The sequence below is a fragment of the Onychomys torridus genome, chromosome 4 (assembly GCF_903995425.1).
Source record: "Onychomys torridus chromosome 4, mOncTor1.1, whole genome shotgun sequence".
Taxonomy (NCBI): Eukaryota; Metazoa; Chordata; class Mammalia; order Rodentia; family Cricetidae; genus Onychomys; species Onychomys torridus.
Window position 1 is genome coordinate 81,820,152 of NC_050446.1, and position 12,259 is coordinate 81,832,410.

Sequence of the window (12,259 nt, forward strand, 5' to 3'; positions counted from 1 at the left end):
GAGTAGGCAGGGGAAACTGCTGAGCATCCCAAAATGAACAGGACAGTCCCTGCAAGTGCTAAGCTGGCTCAATATTTCAAGTCTTCCAAGGCTGAGAAACCTTGAACTGAAGGATTGAGGAAGCCATGGTGAGTGTCAGGGTTCATGAGGAAAAAGCATTGGGCTGTTGGGGCTGATTCGACATAGACAATAGGAAAGAAAGGAGGGTGTGGGCTTGCAGAGCTGGAACACAGAGGGAAGAATGAGTCTGGGAGAAGGAGACAAGGCCTTGGGTGTTGCAGGAGCTGTGTTTCACAGAGCGAGTGAGGATGTGCAGGTGAAAGAAAGAGTCGGGATGAGAGGAATCTAAGCAGGGAGAGAAGGATTGGGAAATGTCAGTCTATAATAACAGCTTGGAGATAACGTAGGTAAAGAGAACAATGAGCTAGCCAATGAATGCACAGGGTGAAATAAAAAACGGGGCTGAAAATGAGTTCAGAATTCCGGTTCTTCATTCTGTTTCCTCCATCAGAATCACTGTCCCAAGCCTATTTACCCGACCGGAACGTCTACACAGGAGGACCAGGAATGTGATGTGCTGCACACAATCTTGGGCATTTTTGAAGCATAATGAAGTTTGAGAACAATAGCTACAGGTATCAGAAGAGCTGTCTGAGAAGGAGCAAGCAGTAAGGCATCAGGAAAACTATGAAAGCAGAATCCCACAACCCAGGAAAAGAGCACTGAAAACAATGGCCTCTGTGGGCAGAACTGGCCAGTTCATTATACTCACAAGTATAATGAAAATCAATACAGAGTTGTAAGTTTTCTACTAGGGATGTGAAAAGGGTGAAAAGAAGCTGGCAAAAATTAATTTTAGAGCTTTATTGTTTACAGCCATGTTGGGGTCTCATCTGTGATCCCAGGAATTGGGAGGCAGAGGCAGAAAGATTGTTGTATATTTTAGGATAACCTATGCTACAATATAAGAGACTATATGTGAAAAACAAAACACCCCCAAAACAAACCAAGCCAAACCAAACAAAAAGCTCAAAGAAAGAGAAATATATTATTTAATCCAATCTTTCTGAAACATTTTGAGATACAACTAACATAAAAGTATGTGAGATGTGCTACACTTTCTTTTTTAAAATATTGAGACCTGGAAATTGAATGTTTTATATCTTGAACACTTCTCATTTTGCACTAGACACAGTTCAGATATTCAGTAGCCACACATATTAGCACAGCTGCAGAAGTATATCTGAAAAAGAGTGAAAGAAAATGACCAAGAAAGTGAGAACTCTGAGGACAAAGTAAACACCTTAACTGTAGTGATAAGGTGCTCACAGGGGGTGTGACAAGACCCTTTCCAGGGAAGTGACGGGAATGGAAGACAGAAGAAACAAACCAACACAGAGATGACAACCACACAGAACACTTTCAGGTCCAAGCCATGTTAAGAATTAAGCATTTGTCATTAAGTATGGATTTTTAAATCAGACCATCCAGTTCAGCTTTTCAACTTAGATTATTAGAGTAATGTTTGGACTTTGCTTATGTAGGCCTTAGAGCTTAGCTAGAAAACTGAGCAAGATAGATGAAATAATTGTTGGGAAACACACAGGGCATGATTGTGACCTCTAAGAGACAGAAACAAATGCTGAATTCTGCAGGCTCTCTCAGCCTGGTATCCAGAGACAGTGCTTAGGGCATAGAGCAAGATGAGAACCCAAGCCCCAGAGAGTCCCCTATCTTCACTGAGTGAAGGAGGTGGGAATGCAGGGTGGGGATGAAAGGACCAGGCAGACATCATGACAGGCTGCTCAGTCTTCTCTCAGAGATCAGATCTCAATTTCAGTTCCCTGAGACTTGAGCAAGCGGTTTCTGGGAGGGCCATGAACAAAAGACATAGTCCTTGCAGTAGCTCCCTGTCTGCATGTACTCTGATCGCTCAAGGTTCAGTTGTTTACTATCTGGGACCCTTCACCAACTTAGAGCTATGTGCATGGGTCAGTGTGAATGTGCTAGGTCAGCCAGCCTCCATGGCAGCTCAAGGAGAGAGCCCTGGCCACTGAGTCAGCTCTCACAGTCAGTACATGCTAGGCCAGCCAGCCTCCATGGCAGCTCAAGGACAAAGCCTGGGACTTGTCCAGACCTGCCCCAAAATGGATAACTGTAACCCCCAACTAACCCTAGCCAATTAAAAGTTACTAACAAGATTAGTAACTTTTACACATAAACCAATCCTGAGTCTGTTCCTATGAAGTATGTAGACCCTAAGCCCCCTTTCCTTTAAACACCCTGCTCCATTGCTACTCAGGGTCTCTCCTGCTCTGCTGTTGCATCAGACAGACAGAGTTCTGAGTTAACGCGCAACAATACAAAGACTCTGCTTTTGCATCGGATTTGGTCTTATGGTGGTCTTTGGGGAACTCTGGGTACAACAGAAGTAATGGGGGCAGACGGAAATCATATCATGAAGGAGGGAGCTGCCCTGAGAACATCTGGGCACGTGCAGAAGTATTCCTTTGTACCTTGGGCTGGTTGGGTACTACTGTTCTGTGCAACAGAAAGCTGAAACAAAACGAGGCTGTGGCTACACACCATGTTAAATGACAATGAACAAACACAGTTTGACCAGGTGGGTCCCTGCCTGTACACATGGCTGGAAACAGTGTTCTCATCAGCTAGAGAAAGGAGATCTTCAAATAAGCATTTAATGAATTCCTACCCATCAAAATGACTGCTACAGCCTGGCGTGATGGCTACCCGTGTTTCTCGGTGGTCTGTCTGTCTAGATTAGCTAGTCTTACAGCAGGGAAGTTTCTGGGAAGCCTTATGTAGTGGCCACAGGCTCTCAGGGATGATGTTCTATCAAGCCATGTAAAAGCTGCTTTGCCTATTATGACCCAACCCTTGCCATGTCGTGTTGCTTTTCATTCTGTTGGCGTATGTGAGGGCCATTCTGCTTGTCCTGTATCAGAAGGGTATAATGAGGGACTATCAGGAAAATTCATAGATTGTTTCAAAAATTGCTTTGTTCTTATATTGATGCATAAAATAGCACGGTTTATATCAAATCTAATAAATGCAATATTTTCAAAATAGCAGTGTCTATAAATATATATCTAGAGATACAAGTAGCAAATGCAATATGTTACAAAAATTTGTAACTTTTATTGGTGATGTTAAAGGAAAATGTTTTCCATAGCAGTATTAACAGACATTGCTTGATACCTTATTTACTTACTTATTATTTAACTTATATATTTAGAGGTATTGGGCATTGAACCTGCTACCTTGCACAGGCAAGTGCTATATCACTGGGCTACATTCCCAGTCCTAAATATTTTGATTGCATTATGAGCCAATGAAATGCAAAACTTCAGCTGAAGACTAGGAGAAATAAAGAACTAGCCAACTATCATAGTGTGAGATTAACATTTAGGGGTTCTTTGAATTTAGAGACTACGCATGTGTGAAGACATAAACTCAGATGTGGAAATTTCAATTTCTCTTCTAGTAAATAGGCATCCCTGTGTGGTGGTGTATAAGTTTCCTCTGGGATTGCAACATCTATTCTGCAGGACAGTTCTTTCATCAGGATGATAAACAACTCAAAACAACCTCAGGAAGTCCCTGAAACTTACCAGATTAAGAAGCAGAAACCAGCAGAGCTGCCTGCAAGAAGTTTAGACCACAGTCATTTGGAAAGAGCACTCTCCAACCTGCTGAGCTGCCTGCAGGCTGTGCATCATGCTCCAGGTTTTCCAGCATTGTGAGCTGTCACCCATGCTGGGGTGGCTTTGGTGATGCAGCTGTCTTTGAATCATTTCTGCTCCTGTAAGTAACCTCTCACCTATATTCTTTAAGTAACGCCAATAAACGCATTGGTTCACCAAACTGGACTTTGGTGATACCCACACTTTCGTCTGCTCTGGGATCCCTATCTGGGTTGAGTAGATATGTGTGTTGCTTCTCCCAGGAAGAGTTTTGTCACAGGATGTGGGGCCAGTGAAGATAGACAACTAGGTTAAATCAACACAGAGGGATTGGTAGATACATAAGAAGGACATGGGTCAGTTTTGTCTTACAAGTGTCTAGATAGTAAGAATCATGAGTGGAGGTGCTAGACTTTATTATGCCATTCCCAGAGCCCAAGCTCTATTAGCTGATTGGGTAGAATGCCTGAAGAGATACACTTTACAGACAAAAACTAATAGCTAGATGGGAAAAGCCTACGATTGTGAGAATGGGAAGATCAGGGTTCTCAAAATCAAAATGGAAAGTAAGAAGGTAAACTTCAGGATCACACTGTAGGGGCACATACCTGTGTTCAGAGCACAGCCAAGGTTTAAGGTGTCAGCTGGTAGAGCAGTTCACAGACACTTAAGGATGTGGAAAGGAATTGAGGCTCAGGGAGGGTGTGGGCTATGCAGTGGCTTACAGAGAGATGGCATGACATTTGGCAGGCACCATGGACAAATGAAGATGGTAAATTCTCAGGTAATTGGTTTTCATTTTTTTAATGAAATGAAATTAATTAATTAATTAATTTTTTTGAGACAGGGTTTCTCTGTGTAGCTTTGAAGCCTATCCTGGATCTTGTTCTGTAGGCCAGGCTGGCCTCAAACCCACAGAGATCCACCTGCCTCTGCCTCCCGAGTGCTGCACCCCAATTATTATCCCTTGTTGCCCAGGCAACCACCATTCTAAAGTCATTTACCATAGACTAATTGGGCAGTTGTTTTAAACTTTGCAACTATATCACATTTGGCTTCTTGTGATTACCCTTACCTCTGAAATTCATTCATGTTATATGTGCTGACAGGTTCTTATCACTGCCAATTATATTTCTTGCTAAAATTATATTCTAAAAATTTCGCTAATGACACAAAATTTGGTTCATTCTATTGCAGCTCTTATAAGCACTGCTGCTGTGAAATTCTACCGCACCTGCACCCCCCCACCCCGCCCCGTCCTCAGCCATTTTCTTTGCAGACAGGATTTTGCTGTGTAGCCCAGATGAACCTTAAAGTCACTATGTAGCCCAGCCAGGTTGGCCTCGAGCTCACAATCCTCCTGCTTCAGCCTCCTGACTGTCAGGGTGTGTCCATAGCCCATTCATACGGGGTCTTTCTAGTTTACATCCATTCATCCTTTGCTCAGAGATGTGTAGTGGGGAGTGGGGTTGTTGTGTTATAGACAGTGTGTGCGTTCAGCTGGGACAAATACTGGCAGAGTTTTCCAAAGTGGTTAAATCTATTCACACTCTTTCCAAAATGAATTTGTTCTTTGAAACATGTTCACCAACACTCAAGGGTTGATGATGAACCTAACATTATCAGTTATTGTTTGTTTATACCATAGTTATTTTAATTTTTCAAATTGTATTATTTTATTATTAATCTTTTTGTCTCAGTCCTCAAGTCTCTCAGTACCCTGCCTCTGTGTGTGTGTGTGTGTGTGTGTGTGTGTGTGTGTGTGTGCATGTGAGCCTGTGCGTGATGTATGTGAACATGTGTACCATGGCATGTATATGGGGAACAGAGGGCAACTTTGTAGAATTTTTTTTTTTTTTTTAAAGCTTTACAAGCATTCAAGGGATTGATCTCAGGTCACCAGGATTGCACGCAAGCTCCTTAAACCACTGAGCCTTCTTGTTAGCCCTATCATAGGTATTCTTTGGAAAATTAAATTTCATCTATTATTATATTTATTCAGTGTGTGTATTTATGTGTGGAGGCCAGAGCACAACTTGTGGGAGTCAGTTATCTCCTTCTATCATATATGCACCAGGAATCGAAACTCAGTCACAGTAGCAAGTGGTGTAACCCACTGAGCCATTTTGTTGAACCAAATGTAGTTATTCTTTTTTTTTTTCTTTATTATAGTTGTGTTTTAATTTTACATATCAGCCTTGGGTTCCCCTGTCCTCCGCCCTCTCGCCCCCGCCCGCACCTTCCCCCCAGCCCCTCCCTTCCATTCCCATGTCCTCCAGGGCCAAGACTCCGCTGGAGATTCAATTCAACCTGGTGGATTCAGTCCAGGTAGGTCCAGTCCCCTCCTTCCAGGCTGAGCAAAGTGTCCCTGTGTAAGCCCAAGGTTCCAAACAGCCAGCTCATGCACTAAGGACAGGTCCAGGTCCCACAGCCTGGATGCCTCCCAAACAGTTCAAGCTATTCAGTTGTCTCACTTATTCAGAGGGCTGATCCAGTTGGGGGCTCCACAGCTTTTGGTTCATAATTCATGTGTTTCCATTCGTTTGGCTATTTGTCCCTGTGCTTTTCCAATCTTGGATTCAACAATTCACTCTTACAGTCCCTCCTCTTTCTCGACAATTGGACACCTGGAGCTCCACCTGAGGCCTGGCTGAGGATCTCTGCATCCACTTCCATCAGTTATTGAATGAGAGTTTCAACATGACCATTAGGGTATTTGGCCATCTGATCACCAGACTAGGTCAGATCAGGCTTTCTCTCGACCATTGCCAGTAGTCTACAGTGGATGTATCATTGTGGATTTCTGGGGACCTCTCTAGCACTTTGCTTCTTCCTGTTCTCATGTGGTCTTCATTTATTGGGCTGGAGAGATGGCTCATCTGTTAAAGGCTAGGCTCACAACCAAAAGATGTAGTTATTCTTAAAGCAAGTGTTTTCTAAAGGGAAGCTGCTACAATGTCCAAATTATGACGCAAAACAAAACTAGAATGAGATAGCCGGATTCCATTCCTGACTTGGCTGTGAGGTAGGTGGGTAACCAAAGGAAATTAATGTCATTCTTTAAGCTCCAAATACTTACCTGTAAAACTGAGAGTACTTAAAAGATTGTTGTGGGGAATAAATGAGTGTGTGTGTGTTTCATCTATGCACATGTGACCCCTTTTCAAAGGGTTTTATGAATGATTTGGCTTAGTATCTGGCCCTCAGTAAGTTCTCAGTGACTGGTAGCGGTAATTACCTCTACTGTGAACCTACGGTTGGTTCTAGAAACACTGGACAGCCAGCTCACACATGTTCTTTGACTTGTGGCCTGCTACCTTTCAATCATAGCTGTTTCGTTAAGCTGAAAGGAAGAGATGTTTGAACAGGTTGACTCTACCTGGCACCTCGTTCCTTCCTTTCTAATCACAGCCTTTCAGCGTTAGTTCGTTGGAGTACTTTGCTTAGCATGCCCAAGGCTATGGGCTCCCCCCCCCCAATATTACAGAAGTATAATAAAAGTGGGCAAGAGTCACTTGATTTTAAAGCACTGTGACATAAGGGGGCTTTTAACTGTGGCTAGACAGTAGGACAAACTGGAACTGCATGTTAGCATTTGATTTTTCTCATTTGAAGACTTCAGAGTGTTGTGGGGGTGGCATGGGGAAGGAAATACATATCTCCTCACATCTGCTGATCAGAATATTAGCCATATAACCAAATGGATTTGGCTCAAATTAAAATCTCCAGGCTCTTCAGGCCTCCACAATCATTATTGTATCAATTATGATTCATTTGGGTACCCACAATGTGTCTGGCATTACATCAAATGAGGAAGTGGCCGATTATAGTGATGGCTTCAGCCATTTTGCTTCTGTCTGAGAATGGCCCAAATGCTGTAAGGGAACAACAGCAATAAATCATTAAAATTTTATTGTTCAACAGCACTCAGAATTATAAAATATTAGACACGGAAATGGATCCAGAAATTCTGTTGTGAAGTCTTCATCTTGAGGTTGATAAAACTCCATTCTAGGAAACACCAGTGTAGTACAAACCGATACTTACATGACAACCAAGGTATGCCAAGGCTGCACACCTGGTAATTAATAGGGAACAACGTTAAGGCTTATACTCAAGTCATCTAATTCCAAAAGCAATGCTGTCCCCTTTGCCACATTGCATTTCAACCATAAGATCACACTCTTAGAAAAGCATAGCATGTTTTATATATATATATATATATATATATATATATATATAGTGTGTGTGTATAGCATATCGTGTATGTATTTATATTCCTGTGGATGGTTTTCTTGGACAATCAGTTGAACCACAAGCGGCTGGCTGCTTGTTCTCTCTCCTCTGTTAGTTGTTACCAGGAATAGTGAGTGAGGATAGAGCGGCGTGGGCGGGGCACTCTGGCTTGTTTGGTTGAAAGACTGAAGAATTCGAAGCATTTCTGGACATCCAAGGAGAAATTTCCTTTGGGCCTCTCTGCAGGATGTTGGAGAGCTATAGCATGAGGAAGCCAGCAGAGGGAGAACAGTGTTCTGCTTTTCATTTTCTGCAAGTTTCTCCTGGTTGTCCTATACTTTTCTCCTCAGGTTTTGAAAGAGCCCTTGACAACGGCGAAGAAAACATCCTTTCCTGCACTTTTGGAGAGCCATGGAATGCTTCTACCATAAAAGTTTTATTTAACTTGCTAGTCAATAGCTGGCTAAATCAGCTGGCTTGAATGATCTTTTGCATGGTGGGAGTTTGTATGCTTTCACATGCTTTTCTCAATAGTGTCATGCTAATTAAATGAAATGAGGCCTGGGGATGTAGTTGAGTGGTACAGCATGCACCTTTCATAGATAAGGCCCAAGTTGGATCCCTAGCATTTCTTAAAAAGTAGTTAAAAGAGTCTGAATATTATGCATTTCATATACAATTAGGTGAAATTTTTCAGTAGATCATCTCACCTCTAATAACTGCTTCTAAGAAAGTGTAACACTAGCAATAAGATTTGGAATCACGTGATTTCTTGATTTTTTTTTTCTGCTACTTATTTATTGTCATTTGTTTAACTGACTCTAAAGAAAATTTAAAGTATAAAAGAGTAGATTTTTCTTGTCACAATTTTCAAGGGCAGGAGCTGTGGGGACGACTCTGTAGGTAAAGTGCCTCCCACAGAAGCATGAGGAGCTGAGTCTGCATCCCCAGCACCCATGTGCTATGTACAGTGGCAAAGTGGCAAAGAGAAGCATGTTTCCAGAGCTTACTGGCCAGCTAGCCTGGCTGAATCCAAGAGCCTCAGGCTCAGTACCAGACCCTGCTTCAAAAACTGAGGTGGAGAGTGATCAAGACAGATACTGGGTATTGACATTTGACCTCCATATGCAAATGTACCCATATATATACTCACCTTCACTCTAGCAATACCTAACACACTCTCTCACACATAGAGAAATTAATCAGTCAACCGTCAGTTACTTGACAAATCATCTACTCATTTCTTCCCAGCCCTTCAATGCATTCTCATGTTATTTTTTTGCTTGTTTTGTATCTTCAGAAGTTGAGGAAAAACACTGAGTCTGATTGACACTGGTCCTCAGTGAGTTCATAAGGGACAGGCACAGAAACAGAGTATTACACATTTTTACCTGGGCTAGCCAAATTAATGGGCAGTGAAAGCTCTTTCCTCAGAGGCACCCAACAGAATGAAGAGGAGGCAGACAGCACATGCAGGAATACCTTGTACCAGTGTGCTCCTTTGCCCTCCCTGCCCTTTCTACTTTGTTTGTGTCTTTCCTGCCAGGGGCCTATAAACATGGTGAGAGCAGCCCTCCAGCGCTTCTGGGCTACAGCCGTTTGTTCCATACCTAGGCACCTGAAATATGCCGGGCAGATCTGTCTCCCTCTGAAGATTTCCAGCACGGGTCTGCCCTGCTGCTTTGGTTTTGAGCCATTTGGAAGAGGAAAACCAACAATAAAAACAATGTGAGTATGTACACAGGGAGGAGGGGAACTGTAAAAAAAATGTATCCCCTGCCAGTTCCCAGAGGAGTTCCATTGTTACCTTGGATACAAGCACAGCCATTTTTTCTGTCCTATTTTGTGAGACATACTGATATTCTTTTAATAAGCATTTCTGTTCTGTTTTCTCAGGCTAGCTTGAAATGGCCTTTTGTCCTTCTCAGGCATAAGGATTGTAGCTGATGGGAAGAGCTTCAAACACAGGGAGCGCAGAGGACATTTCATGGGCTGCACGAGAAAAGGCACCGAGACAAGAAAAACATGGCATGCATAGACAAATCCAGCCTGTGCAATTGAAACGTGAATGGAGAGAGAAGAAGGAGTGTGGAGGGATGAGTGGGGGATGCCATTTACATGAGTCAATGCAGATCCCTAGGGCGTTTACGCAGCCAGTGACACACTCAGATATTTCCTTAACGGCTCTTCCATATCTCTGGGTTTATCATTTGGACCCTGAGAAAGCAGAGGGGACATGGAAAATTTATTCTCCCACTAACCAGATCAAAGTTTACGGTGGTGACTTTCAGCTGCTTTCATTGTAATTGCAGCTTAGCGGATTTTCCTCCTCCGCCTAAACAGAACACTGGAGTAGGACCATATTTACTTCTACCGGTGAACTCCCACCACCCATCTTAGAACATGGTTACTCAGTGGGAATCTGGGAAGTGAATAAATGAGCAATGCATGGTGGTGATTAAACAGTAGATAAATTCAAGCCAAGGATGGGTTTTGTAAAGTAGGTGTGTTTACTGAGGATTCTTTTGTGTGATACAGGAGCATGCAGACTTTACATGTATCACCTTCACAAGTATCTTCTGAATACTGTGTTGTGTAAGAATATGTCTCATACCTTTCCCCATTTTTCAGAGGTCAAAGAGAAGCTTTGAAAGGTTAAGTGCTGGCCTGGATCATGAAGCTGTCATTTAATAACTCTCTAGCATTGTTAATGAGCCAAAATGCTATGGACGGAATAAACCTTTCCCAGATTCACATACTGAAACACAGGATTCACGTTTTTTTTTTTTTTTTCTCCAGGAGTTGGGGCCTTGTGAAGGTGAATTGGTCATTAAGATGGATTATAGACCTTGACAAAATGGTATCAAAACAGTTAAATGTCCATTTGTAAAAGTCAACTGTGACCTAAGATTTAAACTATAAAAATTATGTAAGGAAGTATGTGAGATGGTCTTTGGTTTTTTTTTTTGTGTGTGTGTGTGCTGGGGATGGAACCCAGGGCCTTTCGATTGCTAGGCAAGTGCTCTACCACTGAGCTAAATCCCCAAACCTGTGAGATGGTCTTTGTGTTGAACTAGACAAACATTTATTTTTTAGATAGAACCACAAAGCATTGTGATAATTAGTTTGGTTTTGTCAGCCTTACATAATCTAGAATCTCCTGACAAAGGAATCTTTTTTCTCTTTCTTTCTTTCTTTCTTTCTTTCTTTTTTTTTGTGATAAGGTCTCACTATGTAGCCCTCGATAGTGAGAAACTTACTTATGTAGACCAGTTTGGTCGCAGACTCACAGAGATGTACCCATCCCTGTCTCCAGAGTGTTAGAGTTAAAGATGTGTACTACCACATCTGGCCCATGGCAAAAGAGTGCTAATCAGTGTTGTCTAGATCAGTTGGTAGTTCTATGCTGTATTGTCTTGATTCTTTAATTGATGTGGAAGACTGGCCCAATATGGGTGATACAATTCCCTAGGAAGGGGACCTTAAATTGTATGAATGGACAAAGTGAGCTGAGCACTAGCATGCACGCATTACTTGTTCTCTGCTCTTGACTGCAGATGTAATGGGACTGGCTGCTTAAGTTCCCTTTGTCTTGATGGAATTGTGAGCCCAGTGAACCCACTGAAGGGTGGTTGTCTAGGAGTACTGCCAAGTTCATTCCATGCCACAAACAAAAACTTGTAGATCCTAAAAAGAAGACCCACTCAGACAGAAACGGGAGGGACATTTGGGGAAAGGAGCCATTGAGAGAAGGACGGCCAGAGATCTGAGGCAGGGCACCTTGGAACAGGAAGCTACCTGAGGGTGAAAAGAGGAGACCGTGAGGGTTCCCAAAAGAAACAGTTGCAGGTCTGAGGGGGGCTTCCGGGTAAAAGGGCTAGGTGACCCCGACTTGACCCCAAGACCAGGGCCAAAAGAAAAACATTCTGATCTTGACTTGACCCCAAAGGCCAGGGCCAAGAAACAGAATCCCACTCATCACCGAGCTTGCCTCAAGATCAGGCTTCCGAGTCCCACCCATCCCTGAACTTGCCCCAGAGTCTGACCATAAACTTCCACTTGCTTACCTCAAGATCAGGCCACAAAAATCCCACCAATCCCAGGCCACCCTGGTAATCCATCCCCACCCCAAGAAACTCTATATAAACTCTGCCTTCAGCTCAGTTCCCGCTGCTTCTTGTCCAAGCAGAGGCAGCCGCCCTCCTGGGGTTTCTCCTCCCATAAGCCTCTTGTGTGAGGCTTGTAGTGCCAAGTGACTTTGTGGTATTTCTTGGCTCCCTGTTACCAAGATACCTTTCCCTTCAGAGTAACACTTGCGT

General features: G+C 42.9%; 2 long non-coding RNA genes across 2 annotated transcripts; both read left to right on the plus strand.

Moving 5' to 3' along the window:
- On the plus strand, window positions 1-3,804 carry LOC118582985. Its single transcript, XR_004944811.1, has 3 exons — window positions 1-128; window positions 512-635; window positions 3,506-3,804. It is a non-coding gene; the product is annotated as an uncharacterized LOC118582985 (long non-coding RNA).
- On the plus strand, window positions 3,803-10,689 carry LOC118582986. The gene is made up of 3 exons (XR_004944812.1): window positions 3,803-3,825; window positions 9,487-9,668; window positions 9,837-10,689. It is a non-coding gene; the product is annotated as an uncharacterized LOC118582986 (long non-coding RNA).
- Window positions 10,690-12,259: the final 1,570 nt, after the last annotated feature.